Raw genomic sequence first — 14405 nt, 5'->3', positions numbered from 1 at the left:
CAGCTTGGAGCCTGGAGCCTGGAGCCTGCTTCAGGTTCTGTGTCTCGCCTTTCTCTGGCCCTACCCTCCTTGTGCCCTCTCTCTCTCTCTCTCTCAAAAATAAATTAACATTAAAAAAATCTTTTAGAGGTGTGACGTTCAATTTTCAAATATTTGGCATTTGTCCAGAAATCTTTCTCTCATTCATGTTTAGTATGCAGCTATTTTTGCAGAACATGGTACAGCGTCACAGAGCTGTGGAATCCTATGGCAAGGTCACATACAAAGCCCATTTAGATTATCCCCAGAATTCTGTTCTTACACATTCTCCATAAAGAACAGCATACAACAGATAAGGATGAAATCTGCAAAGATGAGAAAGCAAAGTATGTTCAAATGCGTAACTACCTATGGATAGAATACCTGGGTTTTGGTTTTGATCTATGGTTAGAAACTTGTTTTGTTTTGTTTTATTTTCACCTTAGAAACCTATGACTCTATGGACAAGGTTCGAGGAAACTGTGGGGAGTGACTGTTATGTTTACTGTGATCATGACGATGGTTTCACAAGCGTGTACGTATGTCAAATCTTATCAAACCGTACAGTTTATACGTTTGCAGTTTAGTGTTTGGCAATTATACTTGATAAAGCTGCTAAAGAAACACAGTCTATACTTCTCCCCGTGAAGTCACTAGCTAGCCCATATCCCCCTTTTCCCTTGTGCTTTCCCTCCCTGACACTGAGGTCATCTCACTTCCGATCCCTGCTCCTTGCTCCCACTTGAAAGAGGATTTTCTGAGGTGAGAGACAACACCTGTTGCCTGGATTTAGAGAAAATTCATCTGACGTAAGAGGTCTAACGTATGGACCCATAGATCTGAGGCTCTTGAAATCTGTCTGGAAGATCGTCATCTGAGACTGTGCGCCAGCATCGGGCCAATGGCGGGATAGGGACATCTACTGACGAGTGATGATTTTATTAAGCAGATAATTGAAGGCGGCATCCAGAAGATAACAAAGTTTAATCACTTCAGTATTGTGGGTGGCCACTGTATACAGGCACTAGGTTAAGCCCTGAGGAAACACAGGGAAACGATATGCTGTTCCAGAGGACTGACCGGTCTACTTGGGGGAGGACAGGGTGAGCTAATATAGTGGATGAGAGTCACAAAGGGCATATGCATGGTGCCAGGGTGCCCAAGGACAGGCAATGCACTATTTGGCTAAGAGAGTGCAGGAGACAGTCCCCAAAAGAGATAGCATTTCAACAGGACTTTGAAGCATGTGAGAAAAACAGAATGCTCTCTCACCAGATAGATTAAAATTTTTATTGTATTTTATTTTTTAATTCTTTTTTGAAGTTTTACTTATTTATTTTGAGGTAGACAGAGGATAAGCAGAAGAGGGGCAGAGAGAGTGCGAGAGAGAACCCCAAGCAGGTTCTCTTCTGTCAATGTGGAGCCCGATGTGGGGCTAGACCTCCCGAACCATGAGATCATGACCGGAGCCGAAATCAAGAGTCAGACACTTAACTAACTGAGCCATGCAAGGGCCCCTAAGAATTTTATTATATTTTATATTACAATATTATTTTGTTTTGCTGAATGCAAGGAGAACATTTAAATCAAAGCCTCAAGTTAACTCACTGAGCCACCTAAGGGCACCTAAGAATTTTATTGTATTTTACAATATTGTAATATTACAATATTATTTTGTTTTGCTGAGTGCAAGGAGAACACTTAAATCAAAGCCTCGAGTGTGTATATTTACCATATTTTTGCTTTTTATTTATTTGCTCATTCTCAATCTGGGATTATGGAGGAAGACTGAGCTTTTTGGTAAGACCTGGGTACGTGTGAGTTTCAGTTATTTCTTATATTGAGTTGAGAGTGAATGTTAGATTAACTGCACAGAATTGTAAGTACTCAAAACAAACTACCTGTGTGAACCTGGAAAGCCCATTCGTATTATATATAAGGTAATATGTAATATGTAATGTGATACATATAATATATATAATATTTTGTATATATATACACATATGTAATATACAATAGGAAACATCATACACACACACACACACACACACACACACACACACACACACACACACACTGTTTTTTCATTTGGGATTAAGATGCCCCAAGATTCCAGTTATCTAAATCACAGAAAAAAAATGTGATTTCTTATTTATGTGAATTCAATTTTTACTCCTTGGCCATACTATTAAAAATACGGTGAATTATTTTGTACAAATCTACTGGTTTCTCTCCATGTGAACTCCTTTCACCTCATGGCCAGCTGGCTCTCTTTAATGTTTTGACGTAAAACATGCACATCCATATAGAGAGGTTTTAAATTAAAACTCCAGTTGTACAAGAGAGTACTGGTGATACTTTGACATCTGAATAATGAAACTATAAGGAAGCAGCAGAGAAAAAAAAAACCACAAGAAAGGTATCACCCATTTTGTCAGTCAGGAAAAACATAAATTAGTTACCATTTTAACAGGATCTGAGAAAAGAAAATTACAAGTTTTAGTTCATTGTAAAAATGGTAACATAAGAATTAAAGTTCTGGGGGCGCCTGGGTGGCTCGGTCGGTTGAGTGCCTGACTCTTGATTTCGGCTCAGGTTATGATTGCAGGGTTGTGAGATCAAGCCCCACGTCGGGTTCCACGCTGAGCATGATTCCTACTTAAGATTCTCTCTCTCCCTCTTCCTCTGCCCCATCCCCACTGCCTCTCAAAAATAAATGAATAAACATTAAAAAAAAAAAAAGAATTAAAGTTCTGGATTAGAAAGAGGCCAGCAGATACGGGATGGGTGGTTATATAGAATTTAAGAACTCTGTGTAACATATCCTAGTTAAATTTTGGCAAAGACCCTTACAAAGAGAAAAATTGAAAGATGACAGAAATACTTTTAAGATTTATGGAAAATATCTAGAGCATCAAGAACTTTCTGTTGCTTATCTGTTCTCTCTCTCTCTCTTGATTTCATTTTTAATAATAACATCAGCAATTTAGGAAGTATTCTATAAAAGACATGATATCTTACCTTATTCCCAAATTTTAGTTTATTTGCCTGAATTATTTCTTATCAGTTTTAATTATTTATTACATTAAAGTGGGCTGTGAATGAGTGATTAAACAGAATTGTAAATATTTTTAAATATATTTGCATATTTTCTCACTAAAGTATAAGAGATTCAAAGGCAAGTACTTTCTATCCATATTCAAGGAGGAAAGTTAATGCCAATCATTAGAAATTGCAATGAAATACGTTTATGACATGAACAATGAAGTACCCACATGTTAAATTTTATTTAAGTGTTTTCTAAAACATTAACTCAAAAGTTCCAGAAAAGTGTCATGTCAACCATATTAATTTTAGTTAACATATATGAATACTATGCAGTTATGAAGCTACTGACACAAATTCTATAGAGAAAAATTGAAAAGCATAGCTACAGTTATGTATTCGTTCATTTATTTTAGCTATACTATGTGACCAGTACTGTGTTGAGAACATTAGATTTTGGGTTACCAGAGAAAACATAGGAAGCCCAGTTAAATTTTCATTCCAGATAAGCAACAAAAACTCTTAATAAGCATAAGTCTCATGCAATATTTGATACATACCTCTTTGGGTGTGAAGAATGACCCTACGAAAGAGATATGTGTCTAAGTCTTAATCCTCAGAACTTGTGAATTCACCTTATTTGGAAAAAGGCCCTTTGCAGATGTAATTAAGTTAAAGATCTTAAAATGAGACTGTCTTGGATTTCCAGTGGGTTCTAAATCCAATGCCAGCCATCCTTATAAGAAGAGGAGAGAGGAAGTCAATGTGACCATGAAGGCAGAGGGCAGGCGACCGCCTGTGAGCCAAGAAATGCAAGGATTGCCCGTAGTGACCTGGAACTAGGAGAGAGGCGTGGAACAGACCCTCCATCAGAGATGCCCTGACAACCAACCCTACTAACACCATGATTCCAAAATTCTGGTCTCCTCAACTACGAGAAAAGATTTCTGTTTTAACCTACCCAGATTGTGGTAATTTGTTAAGGCAGCCCAGGAAACCCGTACAACATAAACGACAAAAATTATTTGTCGGGGCACCTGGCGGCTCGGTCAATAAAGCATCCAACTCTTGATCTCAGCTCAGGTCATGATCTCACCCTTTGTGATCTTGAGCCCCGTGGCAGGCTCTGTGCTGAGTGAGGGTGCGGAGAGCGTGAGTTCGAGCCCCACGTCGCGTTCCGCGCTAAGCATGGCCCCTACTTAAGATCCTCTTTCTCCCTCTTCCTCTGCCCCTCCCCGCCGCCTCTCAAAAATAATGGGATTCTGTCTCCCCCTTTCCCACTCTCTGCCCCTCCCCCACTCTCTCTTCTTCTCTAGAAATTAAATATTAAAAAAATAAAAAAAACATTAAAAAAAATTTTTTTTAAAGTGGCTCCTGGATAGCTCAGTCTGTTACGCATCCAACTTCAGCTTAGGTCATGATCTCACAGTCGTGAGTTCGAGCCCCGTGTCAGGCTCTGTGCTGACAGCTAGGAGCCTGGAACCTGCTTCAGATTCTGTGTCTCTGTCTCTCTCTCCCCCCTCCCCCACTCGTGCGTGCTCTCTCTCTCTCTCTCAAAAGTAAATAAACCTTTAAAAAATTTAAAAAAATTATTTGCTTGTTCATCTAAAATTCAAATTACTTGGACATCCAATAGTTTTATTTGCTAAATACAGCAACCCTGCTTTAGATGAATTATCTCATTTACTTCTCTCCATAACTGTGCGAACAAAGTATCATTTGTTCTACTTTATATTAAGAGACTGAACTCTAGGACATTTTAAGACTTGCCTAATAACTGAACAGTCAATAAACAACTGAATTAGAAATCAAACCTGAGACTTTCTAATTCACAATCTTTAGCTCTTAATTACTATACTATGCAGGGTTCTACGATGTCTAGGGGTGAAATTTATGATATAATATGAAGTGAAAAAATGCAGACAGAAACCTAAATTATTCCAGTGTTTGGGAGGAGGAGGAGGAGGAGGAGGAGGAGGACAGAATGAGAGAGAGAAAGAGAGAAGGAAGGAGAGAGAGGGAGAAGGTGCATCGGAATGTTTGAGTCTATAGAGCAGAAACAACACAAGGCAGGTGACTGCTGGATTCAGGGAAAAGTCAATGCCCAGAGTAAAACTCAAGATCATAAGTCCTGGTAGCTTCCAGGGAGTAGAAAGGGCACACACTAAAGAAAATGGATGAAAATGAGTATGACACATCCAGAGAATTTCAAGGTAACCAATGTGAGTAGAACAGAGCAGACAAAGCTGTGGAAAGATGTCTGAACTGTCATCGTTGTTACCACCACTGTTTTGTAACACGGTTTTGGCGCCTGGATTCCAGCCAGGTCGACATTATCTCCAACCTAGGGTTGCATGGATTTATACTGTGAGCCTGGCTGGGTCTAACTTTGTTGGTGCTCTTCCCTCTCCTATGTATTGACAGGGCTCTGCTACAGTTTCTCCGATGTCGTTCCAACCCTCCTAGGTGATGACCCACAAGGTGGTAAATAATCCTGGAAGAAACCACAGGCAGTGAAAAATAGCTACTTCAAACGGTAATGAACCTGCCGATAATGTTGACAGTGGAAACACTCATTTAGATGCAGTCAAATTTTCCTCTTGATTGAATGCCATGCTTTAAGACAATTTTTCAACTGTTCCACTTCTAAAAAAGTTGATGTTCAGCAGTTTTGGAGGTACATATATATGCAATAAGCAACCGTTTGCTTTTAGATCTCTAACTAAAAAACAGCTCCAGAAAACCCGAACTGATTTTACTCAAATTCTCATGGAGAGTGATTCAGGTAACAGGCTGAAATCAACCCCTACCCAGAACAGCAACACCGAGTGAGTTATTTCCAGAAAGCAATGAGTAGGTAAAAATGGGAGGGAAAGCGAAATCTGGGATCATACACAAACAGGGTGTTCTGGCAAATATTCTCTTGTGTAGCATGTTATCTCCTTAGCATTCGAATATGTGCAGAGGACGTGATAGCTATCTTCCGAGTACAATTAGAATAAAATCCATGTTGATTTGATACAGAGAACAGGTTTTTTTTAATCATATGTTTCAATATCTGATGATTCATTTGTGGAAAAGATATACCCCATCCATCTCTTTTAGGGAGATATGGAAACCAAAATAATAACTGTACACTTGCAGAACAGCAAACAGGAAGAATGAGTAGAGTTACTGGACAAGACTACCCTCAGTGGAAGAGTCATTGCTTTGTGTTCACCAAGTCATTTTTTTTCTAGACAAGACCGCAGCTTCTAATCCTCTTGTGTATGAGTGAAGCCCGTTGTAGCCATTCAATGTAATGGAAGACATCTGCCATCTTCAGACCTGCCTCAATTGTTGAACAAGATTCTCCACATGCACACCCCAGACCCCTGTCCACACAGCAGGATGCAGGAGGCTGAGATGGAAAAGCCACATTAATTATTAGAGCAGTAAAGAAGGCAAGAGCCTGTGCCATGATCTTGAAACATATAGTTAAAGAATTTACTGTAAAAGAACTTTCTGGTTTTTTGTTTCCCTATGGTTGGTCGAGAGGGTGATACAGAGGAAGGAGCAAGAGAATAAGAATCTATATCTTCTGAGCTCAGGAACACGAAGGACCAGTCATCTTAGGGTGACTCAGTTTAATGACATCAAAATCATGAGGGAGCATGTACTGCAGGAATTCCTTGTCCGCTTTTCCAAGCTTGTTTGCTTCACTTGGTCTCTATTCTCCTTGGTTTCTACTTGGGTTCCATCCTAGGGAGGATTTTAAAACACCAGAAGCAAGGGTGTTTCTCCTCTGTTGCTTCCTTAATGTGGCACGTTCTCTAGCAAAGCGATGTCTTTCTACGGCAATTATTCAGAGAGTCTTCTGGGAAGCTCTTCCTCTTGGCCCCGGTTGTCACTGGGCTCCAGTAACAATTTTCCTCCCCTTGATCCTTCAGCCCCAGGGGTAGCAATGAACTTCTGATCTTTCCAGTCTGTCAGTGCATTGAGATCTCCTGTGAGAGTTTTTTTTAAGATTATATCTTAATTCCAGCTAGTTAACATACAATGTAATATCAGTCTCAAGTCTACAACATAGCGATTCAACACTTTCGTATAATACCTGTGGCTCATCATAACAAGTGCCCTCCTTAATCCCCATCACCTATCTAACCCCAACTCCCTGCCACCTGCTAACCATCAGTTTGTTCTCTATATTTAAGAGTCTGTTCTTGATTTGCCTCTCTCTTTCTTATGGAATATTATTCAGCCATGAAAAATAATGAAATCTTAAATTTGCAACAATGTGGATGGTAGTGGACTATCACGCTAGGCAAAATAAGTCAGTTGGAGAAAGACAGCAGACCATATGATTTCACTCCTATGTGGAATTTATGAGAGGTTTTTGTTTTTCCTCCTCCTTTACCTTGTCCACATCTCTAGGCAAGGACAGAGGAAGACTGCAAAATAGACCTCTGAACGTGAAGGTATATGACTAGGGGAGGATAATAGCAGTGCCACTGAAATGTAGAAGATGGTATAATTAAATTTCATAGGTGTGGACTGAACAGCATTCAGATGACAGCGGAGGCACAATCACTTTTTTTGTATGGTTGAACCGGTGGTCTGGGAAAGCATTTTATTTTATTTTATTTTATTTTTATTTTATTTTATTTTATTTTATTTTATTTTATTTTATTTTATTTTATTTTATTTATTATCTTATTATTTTATTTATTTTTTAAATGTTACGCTGTTTTTTTAAAAAATGTGTATTTATTTATTTTGAGAAAGAGAGCACTAGCTGGGGAGGAGCAGAGAGAGGCAGAGAGAGAATCTCAAGCAGGCTCCATGCCGTCAGCACAGAGCCAGATGCAGGTGGGGTTTGATCCAATGAACCATGATGAGATCATGACCTGAGCAGAAACCAAGAGTCAGACACTTTACTGACTGAGCCAATCAGGTGTCCCTAGGAAAGCATTTCAATTACCTCTCCATCTGATTCATGTTAGAAGACATGTGAAATTATGAAGCAAATAGTTAATAACCCACTTGGTAGATTAAAAACCGATGCCCCTGGAAACACATACTTCTCCAAGTCCTCTTGCTAATATGGGTAGGATCAGAACCAAAGAAACCTTAGAGAATTGCATCCATTTTTCTTTCAGTTCAAAATGAATAAAAAATTTTGCATAAGAAATGTTTTCTCAATTTAATGAAAAAAAATTTACATATGTAGTTTGAGAAATCTTTTAAACTTCTGACAAATTTTGTCTAATTGTTTTTTGTTGGTGTTAGAGAAAAGTTAAATTGACAAGTTTTACAATGTGTGAAAATCAATGTCAAATTAATTTTGATTTGACATGCATATAGAGAAGCCAAAATTTCAGAAGTGTGTGTATTTGTATGTGTGTGTAGATATATTTCTTAATTATGAGTATTTTTAAGTATTTACAGAAGTAGGGAGGACTATATTAATTCATCTCTATATAACTATCAGCTAGACCTAGAAATTATCAACATTTTGGTATATTTGCCTGTTAATCTCCTATATTATTTCTTCATTTTACATCTTCTTGTATTATAAAGAAAAAAAACAGATCTCACATGATTTTACCCATTCATATGCCATCACAAATCTCTAAGATTTTGGAACATATTCTTACATAACACCTAAGAAATTTAGAGTGATTATGTGCTATTATCTAATATCCAGGCTGTATTCAATTTTTCCCAATAGTCTAAAATGTGTTTTGTTTGTTTGTTTTTATAGTTAGGATCCAAAAAGGTTCTACTTATTGCACTGAAAAAAATAATTATATTAAAAATTTTTAATATAAACTCCTCTCTTAATTTTTAATATACATATTTGTTTTTAATCACTGAGTTGTTTTTTTGAAAAACCTAGATCTTGTCTAATGGACTATTCCATACTCTATCTATATTGGTATGTTTGCTATTTCAAAGTTTTATTTAACTTAGCCCTCTGTCCTCTGTTCTTCTTATAAAAAAAAAAAAATTAGTGGGCACCTAGGTGGCTCAGTTGGTTAAGTGTCTAGCTCTTGATTTGGGCTCAGGTCATGATCTCACAGTCATGGGATGGAGCCCCACTTCGAGCTCTGTGCTGAGTGTGGAGCCAACGTGGGATTCTCTCTCTCCTCTCTCTGCCTCTAACCTGTTTTCTCTCTTTCTGTCTTGAAATAAAGAAAGAAAAGAAAGGAAGGAAGGAAGGAAGGAAAGAAGGAAGGAGAAAAAAAGGGAAAGAAATTAATACTATAGAGTTAATTTGATTCAAGTTTAACTTTTTTGGCAAGAATGCTTCATGTGTTGTGCTATATACAAACATCAGCAATCATAAAATCTTTTGCTATCCCAGTTTTAATGAAGCTATAATTTATCAGTGGTCTCACAATCTCAGGAGACTGAAAGATGACTCAGTTGAGAAGATAGATACTTTAATTTTTAATAAATATTTCCTCTAATGATTTTATCCATTGATATCTGTTGCCTGGCAGGCCAAATGGCAATAAGGTGGTTTTACTCAGTCTGTAATTCCTTCTGCTTTTATTACAAGTAATTGTTGTATACAGAACCAACCCTCATCAACCACAGTTATGCAGTGAAATTTGCATTTATCAAAAGAAAGTAGGATAAGTGTTTAATGTTTTCTCTTTAATTGCCAATTTTCTGAATAAGAGGAGTCTATTTTATCTTCAGTGATATGCATACATAGCAAGACTTGATTTGTGAATATTTTGTTAGGAACCTTTGCATATATATTCATGGAAGGTATGGTCTATAGTTTTATCTGTGTGTGTGTGTGTGTGTGTGTGTGTGTGTGCGCGCACGCGTAGTTTCTTTGTCAGGTTTTGGTGTAAGACTTATACCTGCCTCAAAAAACAAGATGCAAAGCACTCTCACCGCTATTATTTTCTAAAAGAGTTTGTATAAGTTTTTTTTTTTTTATTTTAGTATTTGAAAGTAATCACTAGTGAAACCATGGACTTAGGGGGTTTTAAATTAAAAATCAATTTTCAAAATTTGGCAATCTTAAATTTCTTCATTTTTTAAGTTCTACATCACTTCTTTCTGCTTCTATCTTCATTAATTCCTCTGTTTCATTTTGTATTTACTTTGCTCATCGTTATCTAGACTCTTAGAAAGGAATTTTAGGTTTAGATTTTTTACAGTTTGCTTTCCAGAACACTGCCATAAAATCTGTATTTTTTTTGCACTGAGCACTGATTTATTTACATTCTATAAGTTTTGATGTTTTAGTTTTAATATCACTAATTTTAAAATATTTTAAAGTTTCTAGTGTGATCTCTGCTTTGACCCATGAATTGCTTAAACATGTTAAATTTCCAAATATTGGGTGGGGGCCTTCTATATTCTCCTTTAAAAACTTATTTTCAGTTATTTCAGTATTGTTTTAGGATACTATTTTATCAGTTTTCTTTTTGGCTATAACTTCTTGCATTTTCAGTGATTGTCCAAAGCAATGCAACATCAGGGATAATATTTAAACACTAAACATAAAATACAGGAGCCAGGGAATACAGAGGTGGATTTACCACCCTCCCTCTCCTTTATACCAAATCAGTCATATCACTTACACTGATATATACAAGACAATCCACAAGACAATGTTTGTCTTTGGATTTCAACTTTGTATTTTGAAAAAGATTGAGAGATAACCCTTTTATATTCACCCACTACCTATTTACCTTTGACAGGACTCTGGATTTCTTCTGACAGTTGAAGATTCCATTTATATAGTTCTCTTCAGGCTGAGAAACTTTCTTTAGCATTTCAAATAGTATAGGTCTGCTGGTAGCTAATTCCCTGTGTTCCATTTATTAGTTATGTCTTTATTTTGCCTTTATTATTAAAGAACTTTGACACTACTGGTTTTTTTTTTTTTTTCATTGAGAGAACTTTTCCTTGTTCCATTTTAGATTGTGATTTCAATCTCTTCAGCCTCCTTCCTGATGAGAAGTCATGGCCATTCACACCAGTGCTCCCTAAGAAAAGGTTCACCTTTCTCTCAATCCTTGTAAAAGTTAACTTTCATCTTTAACAATGTGATTATGTTATTCCTAGCTTTGAATTTCAGTTCCCTAGGCTTTATTAAACTTTTTGAATCTTTTTTTTTAATTTTTTAACGTTTATTTATTTTTGAGACAGAGAGAGACAGAGCATGAATGGGGGGGGGGGGGGTCAGAGAGAGGGAGACACAGAATCTGAAACAGGCTCCAGGCTCTGAGCTGTCAGCACAGAGCCCGACGCAGGGCTCGAATTCACAGACCACGAAATCATGACCTGAGCCGAAGTCAGATGCTTAACCAACTGAGCCACCCAGGTGCCCCATAAACTTTTTGAATCTTTAAATTTATATGCTTTACTAAGCTGGGGAACTTTGGGAGCATTAGTTCTTATAAAAAAAAATGTTCCTACCCATTCTTAACTCTTTCTTTCTGGGACTCCAATAACATGTCTGTTAAATTTTTGATAATGTTCCACACAGTGCTTTGAAGGATACTACACTTGTTCTTAGTTCTTCTGACTGGGTAGTTTCTCTTGGTCTTTCTTCAAGTTTGCTGGTTCTTTCATTTTCCATCTGTTGATAACCTTATGCAAACAGTGTATCTTTTTCTTTTGTCTATAAAAAATTCAGATATAGTGCTTTTCATTTTTAGAAATTCCATTTAAGTATTCTTTATACTTTACATTTTCCTGCTAATATTTATTACTTGTTGATTCACTATGATCATACTTTGAGAATAGTTACAATAGTTGTTTTTAAATCATCTACTCATTCCTTCCTCTGAGTCATTTCAGGGTTCATCTTTATTTCTTGTCTTGTCACTTACATATGGGTCATGGTTCTTTTTTAAAATATACCTAATCATTTGGATAACTTAAAATTGTATCCTGGCCTTTGTGAATGATATATTTCAGATTTCCTTATGTTCCTTTCAGCAGTATTATTTTTGTTTTGTTTTGTTTCCTTCCTTAGCAGGCAGTGAATGTGGCTGAACTCAAATTCCAATGTCTTCACTACTATAATCGGCTGTAGCTGAAATATTCATGTTAACCTGAACTGGGATGCCTGGCATCTACAGAACACATGAGTAGCTGTGAGAGTCAGCCAAAGATTTGGGCAGAGACTCTGTGCAGAATTGCTAGCCTCATCTCTTTAGCTCTCTCATTTCCACAATATTTCCACACACTTCCCAGCTGCTGCAGTTGCCTAGAACTCTGCCCAATGGCTTTTTAGAAAAGAAAGACTTTAAATTTCTCTCCAAGTTCCAGGTATCCCTCATGCCTCCGGTAGAGACTACCGTCAGCGCAAAAGTTATAAATATGCTGTTCCTCTTTCAAGTTGAGGGAGTCATCTAGATTCTGCTTGCTTTGGTCACTCCTAAGCGCATTTCGTTAGTTGTTATTTATGTTTCAAGAGTGTCTAGTTATCTGCATGGTAATTAACTCATGAGGAGATACTCCATGCTACCAGATGTGAAAGGTGTCTCTCTATGTAGTTTTAATTTGCATTTTCCTAATATTAGCAAAACAAAAACACAACACTTCTTTATGTTCAACAGCAAATGTATTTATCCTTCTGTGGACTATCTGCTCCTATATTGCCCATTTGCCAATCTGGTGGTTGGTCTTCCTTTACTTTGTAGGAGCTATTTACATATTAGTGAGGCAGTCCTGAATTTATTGCATGTTATTTTAAATCTTTGCTTGTTTTAGGATTTCGAGTGGAAGACATTTAACAAACGTAAATTAAATGAATGAACACATAAGTATATTTACTTTTTCAGTTAACAGAAATATCTTAGAAAGCTTAATGGGGAAGGTCCGTAGACCTTTATTAGACAGTTGTAATCCTGACAGTAAAATGCAATGCAATTTATTGTTGAACTGGAATTCTGGGGTGTTTTCTTTTGGTTAAATATAACAGAATTACTATTTTATTTATATAATAGATATATAATCTGAGACTTGACATGGTTGAAAATTGAAATTGAGGCTTTGACTTTCTAGTTGACCATGAATACAGTGCTTATCATTTTTCTTGTATGAGTTTGCATCTCATTTTCTAATTTCTTAAAGTGGGGATCTTGGAGGAAAAAACATCTAATTTACGTCCATAATAAGTCCACAATCTGAAGTGAAATATACACTTAGCAATAATTTACCAGTGGAGACTTTGTCCTTTCTTTTAGATTTGTTTTCATAATCATGCTTTCATCATTTCCAATGAGGTGCCAATTACATATGCAAATTAACTGGAGCAGACTTTAAAGAATTTCTATATTAAAATTGCAATGGCAATCTTATGATTTTACGAGATGGATGTGATTCATGCAAACTATTAACAAGAGGCTCATACCTGGTGCTGTTATTTTTATGAACTTGTATATCTGCTTTTTCAAAAGCAATTTATAAATAGAGTTTTGAATCTTAGAGAAGTTTGGAAACTGCCCACTTTTGTCTTTTATAAGGCCACACACCTGCTGCTATAATTAGGCTACCAAATATCCTAAAATATAGTGTTCTGATTACTAGCCATAAACTGAGCATTGAATATACTTCTTCTACTCATTCATAATATGTTAACCTATAGTGCAATGGACCTCTTTGAATATAACTTTGCCCCTTCTATCTTTCAGTCTATGAAAGAATACTGATGAAGTTGCTTGCCACCTCTCTTAGCTAGTACTGACCCCCAGCTAGCTAAATCACACCTTAAAATGGTTCTTTCCCAACTCACTCTAGACCTGCTGAAGAATCCATCAATTGAGATTATTTGCTTTCTTACATAAAGAAAGAGGACTTCTTTTGTGAACTGAATACCTTGAGATCAAACAGTCAATGTGGGACTTGATTCCAGATGTTTCTGCTTGTAATTCAGGATACTTACATGGCAGACATTTGCAAGTTAGTTTTATTAGATCTGATTACCAAAAGGTATTCTCTAGTGTCTAAGCTTATTCACATCCTCAAGGAGCTTGGAATGTGAATTAAAAAGTAAGACTTACAGAAAAATAACTAATAAATTATAGAGTATTGATGTTTTCTTATTTTTTTTAATGTTTATTGATTTTTGAGAGAGAAAGAGTGTGAGCAGGGGAGAGGCAGAGAAAGAGGGAGGCACAGAATCTGAAGCAGGTTCCAGGCTCTGAGCTGACAGCACAGAGCCCAATGCGGGGCTCGAACCCTCAAACAATGAGATCATGACCTGAGCCAAAGTTGGATGCTTAACTGACTAAGCCACCCAGATGCCCCTGTTGAAGTTTCTTAAAGCACATTCTACCTATGTGCTAAGAGAAACATTATATTTAATTTTTTTCAAATATATC

General features: G+C 36.8%; 1 long non-coding RNA gene across 1 annotated transcript; it reads left to right on the top strand.

Moving 5' to 3' along the window:
* The first annotated feature begins 298 nt into the window (after positions 1–298).
* On the top strand, positions 299–6557 carry LOC109273257 (uncharacterized). Its single transcript, XR_002082946.2, has 3 exons — positions 299–365; positions 5488–5599; positions 6303–6557. It is a non-coding gene; the product is annotated as an uncharacterized LOC109273257 (long non-coding RNA).
* The last annotated feature ends 7848 nt before the right edge of the window (positions 6558–14405 follow it).

This window comes from Panthera pardus, unplaced genomic scaffold, assembly GCF_024362965.1.
Source record: "Panthera pardus isolate Hobbes unplaced genomic scaffold, ASM2436296v1 HiC_scaffold_7, whole genome shotgun sequence".
In the NCBI taxonomy this organism is placed as follows: Eukaryota; Metazoa; Chordata; class Mammalia; order Carnivora; family Felidae; genus Panthera; species Panthera pardus.
Note: the sequence above shows the minus strand (reverse complement) of the source record. Positions and strands in the feature narration are given on the sequence as shown.